General features: G+C 38.9%; 1 pseudogene; it reads left to right on the plus strand.

The window, feature by feature from the left end:
• Positions 1–12,677: 12,677 nt before the first annotated feature.
• On the plus strand, positions 12,678–16,722 carry LOC149143877 (E3 ubiquitin-protein ligase RING1-like; annotated as a pseudogene).
• Positions 16,723–18,218: the final 1,496 nt, after the last annotated feature.

Consider the following 18,218-nt stretch of genomic DNA (forward strand, 5'->3'; position numbering starts at 1 on the left):
CCAGGAGGATTGGGTGAACTCCTTATAAAATTGTTGTGCTTTTGCATTTTCTTGCTGTGTTTCTCTTACTGTTTTCCAATTGCCTATGTATTTCACAATCTTATCAATCCATTGCTTAAAATAACATAGGCACACACCAGCACATGAGTCTGTAATACCTACATTAATACTGAGATCACTCACAAGTGATATTTAGATCACATGCTTTGAGGAGCAGCAGGGGGAGGAGGAAAGGAGGAATTGGGTGGGATACAGATAATGTTAATTTTAGGCAACAATGGTATGTTCTATTTTTTAGAGCAATTTTACTTCAATTTCTTTATTATCCCAGTATCAATATTCAGATCAGTAATCACATCAACATGATAGTAAAATGTAGATAGAACATAAACATAAACAGTAGAATACAAGCCAAGAATAGAGGACACAAGATTTGGCACCAGCCAGGGACAAACCCCAATGTGGGGAAACTCTTGATCAAATCTTCTTTTAGTCTTCGATAGTTTAGTAGAGAGAGATAGTACAATTTACAATTCTGATAATTTATAATAGCAACAAAAAAGACTTAACCAAAAAAGTCAATGTTGGCCAACATGGAAGATTTGACCCTCAGCAAATCGGTTAACTCCAGTCAACTTCAGCCTCCAAACAACAAGATAAAACAACCTTCAAAATAGTCAAAGTCTGGTCAAACATCCCACCTGCGGTTAGCCCTAGCTACAATCAACGCTGGTCAATAGTCAATGTTTACCCTTGATTTGTGTGCCTAGAAATGCAGCCTTCCCAATCAGAGATAGCCCTCACAAAAATGAAGTCCAAGGAGGTCAACGCTTGGTCAAACTATCCAGAAATTTGGTCTCTTGAAATTTCGATCTCCTGAAATTTCGCTCTCCTGAAATTTTGGCCTCCTAAAATTTCACTCTCCTGAAAAATTTGGCCTCTTGAAATTTTGCTCTCCTAAAATTTCGGCCTCCTGAAATTTCGCTCTCCTGAGATTTTGACCTCCTAAAATTTCGAACGTGTGGAGAGAGAGTCCCAAAAATCTGTACCCAATCAATGAGGAGAGAGAGAGAGAGAAGTGTGAAGATGAGTGTGTCCAAATGAGGCTAAGTCACCTTCTATTTATATGCAATGTTGAGGATGAATAGATGTGACTGTTGGGCTTCTGAGCCTACATAAGTTTGTTGGCCGACCTTGATAATTCGACCATAATCAAAATAAATTCATAACTTCATGTGTACATGTCAGAATCGGATGATCTTTAGATCACTACTACACCAGTCAGAGAGAGGAATCTAAGAAAAATATTAGCTATCATAAATAAGATGACCCATGTGGAGTTTTTCCCTAGTTTCCAATTTTAACACTCCCTTTCAACTAGGGAGAACTCCATCTGCTAATCCATCTGCCAATCTGTACTATTTCTACCATCAATGTGTAGGAATTTACAGGGTAAGTTCCTCAGACAGAACACCAAAGGACACCGCTCACAAACAGATCACAGATCAATACACCAGTATTTTGACGTGGTTAAAACCCTCAAAGAGGGAAACAGTCCACGACTTGAGCCAACGCGGCCACTTCAGGCAATTTATTAATAAAAGAATGAAAATTTACATATGCTTCTCTCATAGATGGATTACCCTACAAATGACCCTCCATGCGCTTTAAATAGAAATCATGGACCAATCAGGTGTCAAGCCACGGATCAAGTGTCGGTAATACCGAGGAGAGAATGAACTGTCGGATCACTACGTATCATGACCGTCGGATTGTAAGTTACAAAATGTACAAGGTAAATAAACACACTTTACCTAACTCTATACTAGACCAAGTTGTACTTAACTATTTCCTATGTGTCGGAATATCCTAACATCCCCCCTTAAGAACAACTTGGGATAGGATTGAAGGATTTACAAATATGACACAATACGAGAAGGAAGGAGGCACTAGAGCCTATCCCCCCTTAGTGACAACTTCCTGAACTCCAACCATAAATCGAAGTTTAGTGAACTTCGCCTTTGTGAGAGCCTTTGTAAAGATGCCTGCAACTTGATCATTTGTTGAACACTATTGCACTTCAAGAACATGGTCATGAATGAGCTTTCTAATGAAATGCATGTGCAGTTCAATGTGTTTGCTGCGCTGATTTTGGACTGGATCTTTGCATAGCTGAATGGCACTTTGATTATCACACCAAAGTGCAGTCGGATGCTGCTGCTGAAAGCCAAACTCTGACAGGATCTGACGAAGCCACAAGGCTTCCTTACTAGCTTCTACGACACCACGATATTCTGCTTCTGCTGAAGAAAGAGAAATGGCACCTTGTTTCTTGCAAGCCCATGTAATAGGTCCTGAACCAAGAGTGAACACATAACCTGCAGTAGACTTTTGATCATCAGGGTCACCAGCCCAATCAGAATCAGTGAAACCAACCAATAGAGGAGATGCTTCGGCACTGTAATGAATCCAAAACTGAACTGTACCTCGAACATAACGAAGTATTCTTTTAGCTGCTTTCCAATGACTTTCACATGGGTTTTGCATAAACCGAGCAACAAGGCCAACAGCAAAGGAAAGGTCAGGACGAGTATGGGTTAGATACAAAAGTTTTCCTACAAGTTGACGGTATAAGGTAGCATCAACTTCAGGAGAAGTACAAGTGACTGAAAGTTTGACTCTAGACTGAAAGGGAGAAGGGGCTGGCTTACAGTCTTCCATGTGAAAGTGGCGTAGAATATCACATGCATACTTGGACTGAGAAAGGGAAATACCTTCCTTGGATTGCAAGACTTGAAGACCGAGAAAATAATGTAAGTGTCCTAAGTCTATCATTTCAAACTTCCTTTTAAGGCTAGACTTCACATGGTTTATAAGGTTGGGATCACTACCAGTCAGGATAAGATCATCAACATAAAGAACAAGAATGATAAGAGACTTGCCCACTTTCTTGGTGTAGACAGTATTTTTAGAATGACACCTAGAGAAGCCAGATTCTAAAAGAAAGTTATCCATTTTGGCATACCAAGCTCGAGGAGCTTGCTTGAGACCATAAAGGGATTTCTTAAGCCGACACACAAGGCTGGAGTCTGTTTGTATAAAGCCAATAGGTTGTTCCATATAGATTTCTTCATGCAAGTCCCCATGCAAGAAGGCGGATTTAACATCCATTTGATGGACTTCCCATTTGAAAGAGGCAGCAAGGGAAAGAACAAGGCGGATAGAGTTCATTTTGGCAACAGGGGAGAAGGTTTCAGTATAGTCAATGCCTTCAACTTGTGAAAAACCCTTAGCAACAAGACGAGCTTTATGTTTATCAACTTTCCCATCTGGTCCATACTTGGTTCTATAAACCCATTTGCATCTAACAAGTTTTCGTCCCTTTGGTAGAGGAACAAGATCCCATGTATCATTTTCCAATAATGAATGATATTCTTCATTCATAGCTGCTTCCCAATCTGGATGGCCTGAAGCTTCTGCAAAGGTGTCAGGATCATAATTCACTGAAGCTTGAGCCAGTAAAGAAGAGGCTCTCTCGAACTGAGAACGTGTACGTCGCTAATCTGTAGGATCACCGGCAAGATCACCTGCTGCATCCGGAGTAGCACGAACCCATTTTGGAAGCTGAGGATCTGAAGGAGGATCCTGAGAAGGTGGGGGAGGATTTTCATCCTCACTTTCATCATCTGAAGAAGAAATGTTTTCAAAAGTAGAAGAGATAGGGAGAGGTGGCACATCTTCCGGACTAGGCTCGCAGGCCGATATATTTTCATCAAATTTTACATCTCTTCTAATGATAACATTTTTGGACTTAAATGGAATAAGTCTATAGCCTTTGACATCTTCAGAATATCCAACAAAAGTACATTTTTCACTCTTAGGTTCTAAAGCTTTATGCTTTTCATCTGGAATATGGGCCCACGCTTCACTTCCAAAAACATGAAAGTGACTTACATCTGGTTTGATTGAGCTCCATGCTTATTCTAGAGTGATATTCTTTAAAGCCTTAGTAGGAGTGTGATTTATTATGTAATTTGCACAGTTAATTGCTTCTGCCCAAAAACTAAGACCAAGTCCTTTAGATTGTAGCATACAATTAGCCATTTCCTTTAAGGTGCGATTCTTCCTTTCAGCTACACCATTTTGTTGTGGAGTATATGGAACAGTATGTTGCATTTGAATTCCATTCTCAGTGCAAAAGTTGATGAATGTGTTTTTAACATATTCTCCGCCATTATCAGACCTTAGCTTAAGAATTTGATGTCTAGATTGTTTTTCAACAAAGGCCTTGAAGGCCAAAAATGTGTTAAATACTTCACTCTTGAGTTTTAAGAAGGATACCCAAGTATGTCTGGAGAAATCATCAATGAAAGTTAAGAAATACTTGCAGCCAGAGAATGAAACAACTGGAAGTGGACCACATAAATCACTATGCACAAGCTGTAAAGCAGCTGAGGCGTGCCAAGAGGCACATTTTTCAAAACTGTCCCGATGATGTTTTCCGAGTACACATCCAGAACAAACACCATCTCTGCAAGATACCATAGGAAGACCTGTCACCATATTTTCTTTACATAGATGCTGAAGGGAGCGATAGTTTAAGTGACCAAATCGCTCATGCCAAAGTTTGCTCACTTCATCGTTATGAGCAACAAATATTGAGGGAAGATTTGATGACCCAAAGTTGTGAAACTTATACAACCTTGTAGAATCATCAGCAATGCCAGTAGCTAAAATCTGTTTAGGATCTCTTAGGTCCTTGATTACAACATCATGAGGTGAAAATTCAACGATTTTACCTTCACCTGAATGGGTTATATGATATACAGATAGAAGGTTGCATGATAAGGTTGGAACACATAATACATCATTAAACTGACCATTGTCTAGATGAACAGTTCCAGTCCCTACAACACTAAGATATCTATCATCACCAACATATATATTTTTGGTGTTACAATCATTTAAAGAAGAAAACATGGCTTTGTTTTTGGCCATGTGATAAGAAGCTCCAGAATCAATGAGCCACTCATGAGAATGAGAAGAAGAAGATACATTTAGTGCATAGCCAGACCGAGATGCTTAACAACCACATGCAGAAAGTGCCATTCCTAAAGATGAAGTTGAAGTTGAAGATTGCTCCAAATGGATGTTATGCCTCTTCATTGTTGCTTCCAAGGTTTCCATCTTCTTAAAGCATTTGGATTCTAAGTGGCCATCTCGATTACAAAAGTTGCAATGTCTATCAGTCTTCTTCCCTTTGTTTTTATTTGTCTTATCATTTTGTTGAAATGATTTTTCATTTTGAGGGTGAAATTGCTTAGGACCCTTGTTTGGTTTAGGACCATTCTTTTTAGGATATGACTTCTTAGGATTCTTTGAATTTGGTTGCTGCTGGGCGGCTAACGCTTTCTTGGAAGAGTTTCCAAGATTAAGAAGACCAAGGTGTAAGAGTTTTTCTTGTTCTCTTATTAAAGAATCACAAAAAGAGTCAAAGGAAGGGGACTTGTAGTCTGTTCCTTGAGAAATGAAGGCTTCTCTTGTAGAATGGAAGGTGGAAACAAACACAGAGTAGGCTGGTACAAACTTAGTAAGAATGGAATAGATAAGGTTACTATCTTCTTTCTTAACCTTAACACCTTCCAAGAGATATCTAAGGGTCTTGAACTTGGACAAGAAATCTTTAATGCAAGAAAAATTATTAGGGTCCAATGTAAGCAACTCATTTTCAAGTTGATGGGCTCTAAGTTCATTTTTAATCCCAAAAACTTTATTGATTTGTTTCATTGCTTCATCAGGAGTATCAAGTTCCACAATATGGAATCTAAGATCTGGAGAAATAGACATCCCTATCAACCCACGTGCTTGGTCTTGCCTATTTTCCCATTTAGCTGTCTTATCTTCATCTTTCGGTTTGGTCTCTTGGCCTGTGGCTATTCTGTAAAGACTTTTACTTCTAAGTAAATCCACAATATAGGATCACCATTGGAAGTAGTCTGTGCTATCAAGAATGACTTGGCATGGACTTTCCATTTGTAACAGAAACTGAAGTTGTAGATGCTGAAACTAAGTGTACCAATGGAAATATCTCAAAAAATTAGGCCGTTTCAAAAAAACTGGTTCTGAAAACGGCTTCCGGATACTTGAACCCAAGACCTCTACTCTTATAAATTAGCTTTGCACCAAGTGAGCTATACAAAAAGTTTGAGAGAGAGAGAGAGAGAGAGGGGTTGATGTTTTGGGTTGTGTGCTTGCTTTGAGAAGGCTCTTTTTCCCTACAAAACAAAAAACACAAAACCCAACACGGACATACAAAAAAAATGAACCTTGCGGCTCGAAGTTAGCTTTAGCCGAAAAAATAAATCTTTTCAAAAATGAACTTTGCGGCTCAACGTTAGCTTTAGCTGGAAAATAAATATTTTCCTCAATGTTTCTGATTTTCCGAGATCACACTAAGGCACAACGGAAAAGAGCATACGCATGAGAAAAATCCTTCCTTTCTGTTTCTAATTTGCCCAGATCGCACAGAGTCACAGGGAAAAGAGCATACGCAGAAATGAAAGGTATAGATCCGGTAATAAAAAAGCTAAATAAACCGAAACCGAAATAAACAGAGAGAAAATAACTGTAAACTGCAAATAAACACTGTATACCTCCAGATCTTAAAAATGACGCAGCTAGGGCTACCGGAAACCTTTTCACGTGAAACGAAAGGGGTTCCTCACTGGAACAGATGCTCCCAACACAATAGAGCAGTCCTCTCGACCTGAAAGTAGTCAGAAACAGTAGATCTGGGAAACAACAGTCGGATGCAGTTCTACCGGATTCAGATTTGGATCACCAATGGACGCGACCCTCAAATAGCTCTGATACCATGTAGGAATTTACAGGGTAAGTTCCTCAAACAGAACACCAAAGGCCATCGCTCACAAACAAATCACAGATCAATACACCAATATTTTGACGTGGTTAAAACCCTCAAAGAGGGAAAGAGTCCACGGCCTGAGCCAACGCGGCCACTTCAGGCAATTTATTAATAAAAGAATGAAAATTTACATATGCTTCTCTCATAGACGGATTACCCTACAAATGACCCTCCGTGCGCTTTAAATAGAAATCATGGACCAATCGGGTGTCAAGCCACGGATCAAGTGTCGGTAATACCGAGGAGAGAATGAACCATCGGATCACTACATATCGTGACCATCGGATTGTAAGTTACAAAATGTACAAGGTAAAGAAACACACTTTACCTAACTCTATACCTAACTCTACACTAGACCAAGTTGTACTTAACTATTTCCTATGTGTCGGAATATCCTAACACAATGCACTGCTATGCTCTGCTGAACTATGAGGAAGAAGAAGTTATTGAGAATGTATCATAGCATTCTCTACTAACTTGAAGTCAGTATCAATCAAAGGAGAGTGTGTCATACCACTATTATTGACCCGAAGTTAGTTCCAATCAAAAGAGAGTGTCTCATACCACCACACTTACTAACCCGAAGTCAATTCCAATTGATCCTAGATCAATATTGGTCATCCTAGCATAGGGAGTACAGTAGTACACGATGCGTCCATCATTAGTACTATGGTCCCTACCCTTATTTCCCTACTCATTTTCTAGATGAGAGGTACTTCCCATGACTCCCAGACTGCATGGGCAGGATGTCTTAGTAGTAGAAGGATGAACCACTCATCCTGCCTACATGTCACTAACGGGTATCGCAGGGGAAGGCTGAACCACTCACCCTATACATAGAAAACCACTAGGGGAAGGCTGAACCACTCACCTTATGGTTGCTTATTGCTTCAGGAAGTACCCCAATCCCCTCAAAGCTCGCAGAGCTCAATGTCAATCTCATACAGGACCCTCATAAGAGGGTCTCTCCATGACTCTAAGTCATTCTCGAAAGGCGAAGAATTTTAACTTCCCTAGGGGATTTGTCAAAATATCAACGATCTTCTCATCAATCCCAATGTGATGGAGCCTTATTGCTCCTCGTTGTACCATATCTCAGATAAAGTGGTACCTGATATCTATATGCTTGGAGGGATCATGAAACAAGTGATTCTCTGATAATCGGATCCCACTATGGTTGTCGCAGAGGATCATGGTGGTATCGAACACATGTACAAACATCTCACTGAAAAGCTTCCTTAACCAGACAGCTTCATAGGAGGCCATACTAGCAGCTATGTATTTGGTCTCGGTGGTTCTCAAGGAAACCTATTTTTGCTTCCTATTGATCTATGATATCAAAGAAGAACCCAAAGAAAAACAACATCCAGAAGTGCTCTTGCAATCCACCACACTACCAGCCAATCAACATTAGAATAACCATGGAGCCTCACATCTCTGACAGTGTATCTCACCCCACGAGTGATTTTGCCCTGAAGGTATCTCAAAAGATTCTTGGCACCAATCCAATGTATATGAGGAGGCTCAACCATATATTGGCTCAATTTGTTAACTGCAAAACATATGTTCATACGAGATTTCACCAAGAACATCAATGCTCCTATGAGTTGACGATACTCAAAATCATTTCCCAATTCAGGTCTAGCAGAACTACCACATAACTTCTTAAAGTTAAGTTCCATCGGAGTAGTCACAGGCTTGCAGTCCACCATCCCAAATATTTCCAATATCTTCACAACATATTTTCCTTGAGAGAGTAAAATTTCACCTGGCTTTTTCCAGACCTCCAAACCTAGGAAATAGTGCATCGGTCCTAGGTCCTTCATCTCAAATTCAGAAGCCAACTCCCTCTTACATTTGTGAATGAGAGGGTCTGCACTTCCATCAGCTCCATGCTTGATTTTGTAAAGCCACTTAGAGGTGACAACCGATTTGTCCTGGGGTCTAGGGACCACATCCCAGATATCATTCTTCATAATTGACTTGTATTCTTCATTCATATCATCCTTCCATACTTGATGCTTCATGTCTTCTTCGAATGATGAAGGCTCATTTTGAATGATAGTGCTCATGGCGGTCAAATATCCTTGATACCTGTTCGGCTCCTTGCTTTCACTGAAAGTCCCCCTTGGTGCAATGTGTCTCTTGACATCTTTGAGAGTCTCCCTAAGCTGTGAGGGTCTCCTTTGGAGGAGGAAGGCTCATGAGGGAGTGGATCAATAGGATCCATAGGTTCATCAACATTAGGCATCGTTTCGTCCTCCTTTTCACCATGATTTCTTGTGTCAGTTTCTTTGTCCTTCCTTAGGATGGGAAGGTTGTTGATCTTCCTGAGGGACATATGTTCATCGAAGGTGACATCATGACTTATCTAAACTTCCTTTTGACCAACCACATAAATTATATATCCCTTAGAATTTTCACTTTAGCTCACAAAGATTCCTTTCTTCCCATATGCACCCAATTTGCTTCTTTTCTCTTTCGACACATGAAAATATATGGGACTTCCAAAAATTATAAAATGTGAGACATCGGGTTTCTTACCAATGAACATTTATTCAGGAGCCTTGGAGTCCAATGCTTGATGAGGGCACCAGTTTTGAACATACACGACAATATTTGTAGCTTCATCCCATAGGAACTTCGGAAGGCCTCGATCATGAAGCATGGAACAAAGTGCTTCTATAATAGAGCGATTCTTCCTTTTAGCCACACCATTTTGATCAAGAGTGTATGGCTTTGTAATATCCCTCTTAATGCCAGCTTCTCTGCAATAATCTTGGAATTCATTGGATTCATACTCAGTCCCATTATCAGTCCTCAATATCTTGATTTTCTTCTTGGATTGTTTTTCGATCAAGGCTTTTAAGTGTCGGAACCAGGTGAAAAATTCATCCTTTTCCTTCAAGAAGTAGATCCAGGTATTGCGAGAATAATCATCTATAAAGGTGAGATAATATAAATATCCTCCCAAATAGTTTACATTCATCATACCAGATATGTTGGAGTGGATTAATTGCAATATATCTGTGGTCTTGCTATTACGGTCCCCTTGTAAGTTTTCCTTCAGCACATCCTGGACATACACCTTCATGCTCTACTTTGAACTCGGGAATACATGTCATCATCTGTCTCGCATCGGGTAGGGCCTTATAATGAAGATGGAAAACCTACGGTGCCATAGTTCAGATTGTAAAGATGTGTCACAAGCCATGGCTCCCAATGGACTTCCTCCAATTTGAGACAAAGTGTCAACCCTAAAACCAAGAGTAAAAGAATATCTAAAATTTGTTTTCCAAACATGTACGTTCCCATCGATGAATGCCACCTTGAATCCTTTGTCCTCCATGGTTGAAATGGACACCAGGTTCTTCTTGAGATCAGGTACATATAGTACTTCTTGCAAATGAATATTATTACCTTGATTCAATTGAATGATAATAGTCCCTAATCCCTTCATGGGATAGGTGGCATCATCTCCAAGGCTGATCTCCACGTTTGTCTCCTTTTCTATCAGATTAGAGAAGGATTCCTTGTATCTGGTGAAGTGCCTTGAGGCACCACTATCAATTAGCCAATTTCCCAAAGTGGCAGGAGGAGAGAAAGTGGAGAGGGCCTATATAATATAGTACTCTTTTTTCTTATTGTTAACAACATTGATTCTTCATACATGGAGTTCCTTGATTTATTATAGGGTTGACCATTTCCTTGATGTCTGGCATTCCTTTTTCCTTTGTGATTGGACCTACCATTCCTTTGATCGTTGTTGTTGAAGTTTCCCCTAAAATGATTGTGATCATCATCTTGCGATGTATCCCTTCTATTTGGACACTCCCTTTCATAGTGGCCAAACTTATTGTAAAAAAAGCACTTGCCCTTCCTTCCTCCCTTAGATCTAAGCTTTCCATGGAAATTACCTTTAGACCCTGCCTTATTTCTCCTTTTGGCATGAGCGGAGAATGGAATGGGGTTGCTTCTATTAGAAGGCATTTCTTGCTCCACTATTCTTGTTTCTTCTTGAATGCATCTCGACATCAATTCTTCAAACCCTAGAATTTGATCATTGTTGAGTATAATGGTTCTAAATATATACCACTCAGGTGGGAGTCCTCCAAGAGTGGTAAGAGTAAGTTCCCTATCAGAAATGACTTCTCCAATTGAAAGTAGATCATTCTTGATCTCAGTAATCCTTAAGAAATATGATTGAATATACTCGTCCTTGCCCTTCTTAATATCCTTCAACTTATTCTTGAGAAATAGAAATTGATTATCATTACTAACCATGAACATGACGACCAACATATCATAGATCTCCTTGGAGGTCTTCAATTCAGAGATGTAGGCCACCAGGTACTTGTCAATGGAATCGTTGATAATCTTCTTTGCTTTGAATTTAGCCCTAGTGTACTTGGTCTTCATAGCAGCCAGTGCATTTGAAGGAGGTTCAGGGATTTTATCCTGCACATATTCCATCAATTCTTTTTCTTCCAAGGTCAAATCAAGAGACATCTTCCATCCATGATAGTCAGATTTATCATGGAGCTTGTCTTTAGTCGGGAAGTAGGATGAGGAACCCATTGAAGCTTTTGTCCTTGTCAAACTATCTTTGGTGATTGCTCTTTCACTCTTGCTTGGGCTTCGTCTTCACCTCAGCTCTGATACCATGTTAATTTTAGGCAACAATGGTATGTTCTATTCTTTATAGCAATTTTACTTCAATTTCTTTATTAGCCCAGTATCAATATTCTGATTAGTAATCACATCAACATGATAGTAAAATGTAGATAGAACATAAACATAAACATAAACATAAATAATAGAAGACAAGCTAAGACAAGAGGACACAAGATGTGGCACCAGCCAAGGAAAAACCCCAATGTGGGGAAACCTTGATGAAATATTATTTTAGTCTTCAATAGTTTAGTAGAGAGAGATAGTACAATTTACAAATATGATAATTTATAATCGCAGCAAAAGATCCCTAACCAAAAAAGTCAATGCTGGTTAATAGGGCAGATTTGACCCTCAGCAAATCGGTCAACTTCAGTCAACTTCAGCCTCCAAACAACAAGATATAACAACATTCAAAACAGTCAAATTCAGCCCAGTCAAATTCTGGTCAAATAGCCCACCTATGGTCAGCACTAGCTGCAATCAATGCTAGTCAACAGTCAACATTTTGTCTCGATTTTTGTTCCCATAAATGCGACCTGCCCAAATAAAGATATCCCTCACAAAAATGTAGTCAAAGGAGGTCAAAAAATGCTAGTCAATGCTTGGTCAAACTATCCAGAAATTTGGTCTCCTGAAATTTTGACCTCCTGAAATTTCGCTCTCCTAAAATTTCGCTCTCTTAAAATTTCTGCCTCCTGAAATTTTTCTCTCCTAAAAATTTTGGACATGTGGAGAGAGAGAGGCCCAGAAATCCATACCCAATCAATGAAGAGAGAGAGAGAAGTGTGAAGATGAGTGTGCTTAAATGAGGCTAAGTCACCTTCTATTTATATGCAATGTTGAGGATGAATAGACATGATTGATGGGCTTCTAAGCCTACATAAGTTCGCTGGCTGACGTTGACAATTTGACCATAATCAAAATAAATTCATAACTTCATTTGTACATGTCAGAATCAGATGATCTCTAGATCAATCCTACACCTCTCAAAGAGAGGAATCAAAAAAAAATATCATTTGTCATAAATAAGATGACCCATGTGGAGTTTGGTCCTAGTTTCCAATTTTAATAGATAAGGATGTCATCTAGAAGAGAAGGGCAGAGTTACTAGTGTCATCAGTGCCAAAGGAGTATCATAATTGATGCATGGGAGGAGGGCCTCATTTTCCCCATTGAAATGGAGGCTTTGTCAAGGAAATAAAGAGACCAACACCAAATGTTGGGTACCACCCATATACACCTAGGGGAGGGCAGGGGCAAGAGCAAGGGGGATTGCGATTCCAGCCATGGCAAGTTGGACCAGGTCCTGTCGAGGGTCGTTCTACAACTCTTACAATTGATCATGGCATAACCCAAATGATGGAATCCCTTGCTGCTTTCTTCCAACATGGGAACGATGATGACAACAACAACAATAGTAATACCAAAGATGAGGAGCGGAGAGGGAGAGGAGGAAGGGTACAAATTTGGATCGATCTTGGTGGGTTCAATCCTTTGATGTTTACTCATGGTCAAATGATGCAGAATTTGATGAGTTTGGGTGGGGGGAATGTGGAATTATTTGTTGATGATAGCATAGGGGCACGACCCACCAAATTACCTGGTAAATTTGGGGATTATTTCCTTGGGCTTGGTTTGGATCAACTTATACAACAACTGGCATAAAATGACCACAACAGGTATGGTACACCTCCCGCCTCCAAAGCTTCCATAGGAATAATGCCCACCATTAAAATTACCCAAGACCTTCTTGTTACCGATTCTACACAATGTGCAATATGCAAGGATGAATTTGAAGTGGGAACCGAAGTAAGATAGATGCCCTGTAAACACATGTACCATTATGTTTGCATTCTTCCGTGGCTTGAAAAATATAATTCTTTTCCAGTTTTTTGATATGAGATGCCCACAGATGATGTGGAGTATGAGCAGGCTTTCTCCCATGGGCAAATATCTCCTTGGGTTCGGAATTCTGGTGGCACATCAGATGGGCAAGGTGGAAATCTTGATGGGTTTTCTTCATGGGGTATTATGGGAACATCAAATAACAATAATAATGAATATTTTGGGCTTGAAATGAGCTCTGGAAATACCATGGTCGGTACTAGTAGTATTGCCCCAAATCAACAAGAAGATTCTGGTGGTGGTGTTGTTGTTCTATTTCCTGCCCATGAAGCAACTAATGTCAATGGTAGTGGTAGAGGGATAAGAAAGAACTTCGAGGTCTCTATTGCGGGGCCATTCAGGGCTTCATGTTCAACAACCCAACAAGCTCATGCTAAAACAAGCTCTGATCCTGCAAACAATGGAGAGGCGGTTTCTAGCAGACCAGACGAGGGAAATGATTTTCAGGGGAACAACTTAGATACTGCGAGGGAATAGGATGATGGTGATACTCTTATGTCTGAAGAAAGAGAGGGAGACTTGGATTGATGGTTTGTAACTTATATCATGCAACTGTGGCTAGCTAGAGTTTAGCTTTTTTAAAGCTATGATTTTCAGGTCATTCAACCATAAGTAATCATTTGGAAAGGGACATTACAGTCCTTCCTTTTCAAGATTTTTTTCACTCAAGCAATCTAGAACCTTCATATCAATACCAGAATCCCGAATATGCGTGTAGAATGTTCCAACACAATTGAAACTAGAATCATTGTCACACTCTTCCATACCGCAAAGCAATCCACTATGATTGAAACCATCCCTCATAAAAATCCATTGATCCCAAGACCACATTGGGATACTGACATTTATATTACTTGAAATTCAGCCCAATATTTGTTTCATTTCTCTGCAACCTAATATTGTACCCACCTTGCAGAAGTAAATTATAAATCCTACAAGTTATGAATTCACATTTCAAAGGAGAAAGCATCCCCTCCTAAGGTGATGTATAAAATCCCTTATGCCAAACATCCTTCCCATCCTAAGGGCAACCAAACTTCTGTTCTAGAAAGAATCCTATTGTAGCTAGCCATTTCCCTAGTTGTTATCGATAGATTGGATCCATTGTCAACCCTATAACTTTACCATCAATGTGGCCACCCGTTATAACCACAAGTTCCTCACTGAAATTAGCAAAGGCTAATGTTTTTGTAGTTCCACCAAGTTTATTCTCCTCAAAATCAGATAGCATAGGTGCATTTTTCAATACAAAAATCAATGTATTAGCATCTATAATTCCCAAATCATACAAAGAATGTAAGAAGTTGTTCCCTATAGTTTGGAACATGTGTTGAAAAACAAGCCTCTTTGGACCAACAACACTATATGGGAAAATTTGAGAAGATAATGGCATTACAACAACACTCAGTTGTACAAGAAACTGTAGTGGTACAGGATTTTTAACCAACTCCCCACAGTAGGGATCAACTGAGTGTACAAGCAATTGTAGTGGTACAATATTTTTAACCAACTCCCCACAGTAGGGATCAACTGAGTGTACAAGCAACTATAGTGGTACAAGATTTGATAACCAACTCCCCACAATGGGGATCAATAGACCAACACACCACCCAACAATAATTTTAGTCACAGAGCCAACAATAATATCTAAAACAAGATATCCATAGGGTTCTGGCATAGAACTAACATTCCCATCTTTTCAATCAAAAATTGGAAATGAACTCCACCAAAGTAGAGAGAAAATTCAATAGGCAAAAATGGTGAAATAATGTAATCCATGAGTGACCTAAGCGAATGTCGGCCAAAGAATTTGTCAGATATAGTGAAAAATGGCCACGTTAAAACAAAAATTACTTCCCACCAAATGTCAAAATGCTTCCACCAAGTCCAATATACAAGTAGACAAGTAATGTAGCATAAAAGGTGATTGCTCCCCAATGGCTCACCCATTCCTCTTCATAATTATATCAATGTCAGGCATATTATTAGCTAATGAGTCTTTCCAAATTTCCTTTGGTAATAATAAACCAACAAGAGCACTTGGAAAAAACATAAGCATTGTCTGGAAAGAATGTGCATACCAGTTCATAGGTAAATTTGACACTAGCAATCTCAAGAAAGCAAACACCACAAATACAATTACTGCTAAAATTCACCCCACTACATGCAACACCATACCTTTAAAGATACAAAAAAGACCTGTGAGCTAGGAGAGACACATGAAATTGGAAGACATGGAAAATACAAGAGCAAGAAGAATAAATATCATAGGAAAAACATGTAATATCCTGGCTATTTTCTTTGAATAAATAACTATAAACCATGAAAGATAGTTGAAGAAAACTAGCTGATCCTCTTGGGTGCTATTTTATGCAACCATGAGATCAACTATTTCCTAAGAATTTCTTAACTAGAAGGAACTTGAAAGTGCTTTCAATAAGTTGATTAAGTTCTCCCCTCAAACTTGTATGCTTCTAGGAAAAATTTTATTCGGCTTGTCATATCTAGTGTGATAGAAATAGCCTCTAATGATGAATATAATATCTAATCCCAAGATATCCCCATAGTCCTCAACAAATATTTGATAATATGTATCTCCAGTAATCAGAGGAAAAATATCTTGTGTTGCACTATGCGTCATAAACTGCTGACTTGGTGTAGACCAAAGAAGGCCATGATCTAGGACTGGATTGACAAACTAAATCAAGTACTCCTGTGCCAAATGCTTCCACATTTATAAATGATCTGATTGTTTCCTTCCATTTATGTGTCTTCATAAATCCATGAGATGCCAACAGAAAGCTCTTTTGCACCATTCAAAATGAAAATAATTGGATGAGGTGGCACCTAACTAGAATCAATAATGAGACATAACACTCCCAACATGGATGCTACAGATGAGCCATAGTCACCAGCTCCTGGAGAACGCAATGGATTTTCAAAATGATTGTTGATGAGAATAGATGGATATCAATGGTAGTGGTAGAGGGACAAGCAGGAACTTCGAGGTCTCTCTTGTGGGGCCATTCAGGGCTTCCTTTTCAACAACTCAGCAAGCTCAAGCTGAAACAAGCTTCGGTCCTACAAACAGTGGAGAGACTGTTTCTAGCAGACTAGACGAGGGAAATGATGTTCAGGGGAACAACTTAGCTACTGCGATGGAAGAGGATGATGGTGATACTCTTATGTCTGAAGCAAGAGAGGGAGACTTGGACTAATGGTTTGTAACTTATATCATGCAACTGTGGCTAGCTAGAGTTCATATTTTTTAAAGGTATGATTTTCAGGTCATTCAACAATTCCATGTAAAGTATGAAACAAGGACTAGTTCAGATATTTTCTTGTTCCCATAATGAAAAGTTATTTACAACTTAGGCAATTTTATTTGTCACCTTAGTTTTCATTACTGTGGAATAATTCTACTACAGTGAATAGGTTGCAATGATGATCAACAAATCAAGCTATTTTTCAATGGATGATGCTAATTCTCTATTTTTAAGGGATTTTAAGTTATTTTTTAGGAAAATTTTGCATGTCATTAGATCAATGCATCTTTCTTTGAAAAAATTTTGAAGCACAGAGAATTACAATCAAAACAACATATTGTTCTAAATGTGGCAATATAATTCAGTCATGAGAAATGACAATAGAAAATGATAGCAATAGAATGGTGATAATTCTTTGATTTCAGTTCAAAATCTAGTTTAGCTAAACTTTCCAATATCAAAAATTGAATGTAAGCACCTTTGCTACTTAGATGGTCCCACACACCAATTCTAAGCATGAAAGTTTTCCATGCCTCCTTAAGAAGTTGTTCTTTTGATCAATGGAATGAACTATGACTTCTTGCAACTTGGTTTAATCATCTCTATAATTCTTTTATGGAATATGAATTACTTTCTTAAGACTGTCTGTCAATATCAATTAGAAAAATCGAAAATAAATATAATGTAGCAAGATGGAATCTCATCATATGTATCATTGCACTCCAAGCCTTTACCATAAATATCTGTTAAGGTAAGCATTCTTCTACAAAATTTAGTTTCCAAGGACTCACTTAGAATTATAATGTGTGTATGAAAAATCTTATATGGAACTACACTTCAACACAGCTTGTGGTGTTTGGGGAAGTCAAACTTTCAAGTACCTTCTTCCTAACCTCAACTCCAATAGAACACAAGCCTTTACCCTCATGTACAATTAGATATTGAATGGTCCATTATACTCCCAAACATTCATAGTTGTTGTTAAATGATGGATTACTATTTCCTCCTGTTAAATTCTACACCAGTTTAAAAGGGGCATCTTCTCTGATAACCTTTCTTATCTCTTGAAGAACACGTTTAGAGGTACAAGGATTCTCCAATAGAAGATAAGGCATGCACTGAAAGATGCATTCAAGAGATGGAGCATCCTTCCCTGGTATAGCCATCTCTTTTGTAAGGGTTGATTCCTTCACTCTTTTTTTCTCTGCTATCGCTTCCCAATTATTTTTACTTTGTTTCGGATAAGCATTCCTAGAGATCTGAAAGCTCCTAGAGCCTTCCTTAAATGGATCTCTCCTAGCAATGGAGATGATTTTAGACATAGATAGTGGTATCTTTATTAGTCAAATCCATCTTGCATTTATAAGGACAATGTTTAACGTTTGTTTGCAGATTTTGTCCAAGGATAATTGTGCCATCAGCAAAGAGTTGATGAGAGATATACTTGA

Source organism: Pinus tabuliformis, chromosome X (assembly GCF_031772625.1).
Source record: "Pinus tabuliformis cultivar Carrire ecotype Pingquan chromosome X, CPIR1, whole genome shotgun sequence".
Lineage (NCBI taxonomy): Eukaryota > Viridiplantae > Streptophyta > Pinopsida > Pinales > Pinaceae > Pinus > Pinus tabuliformis.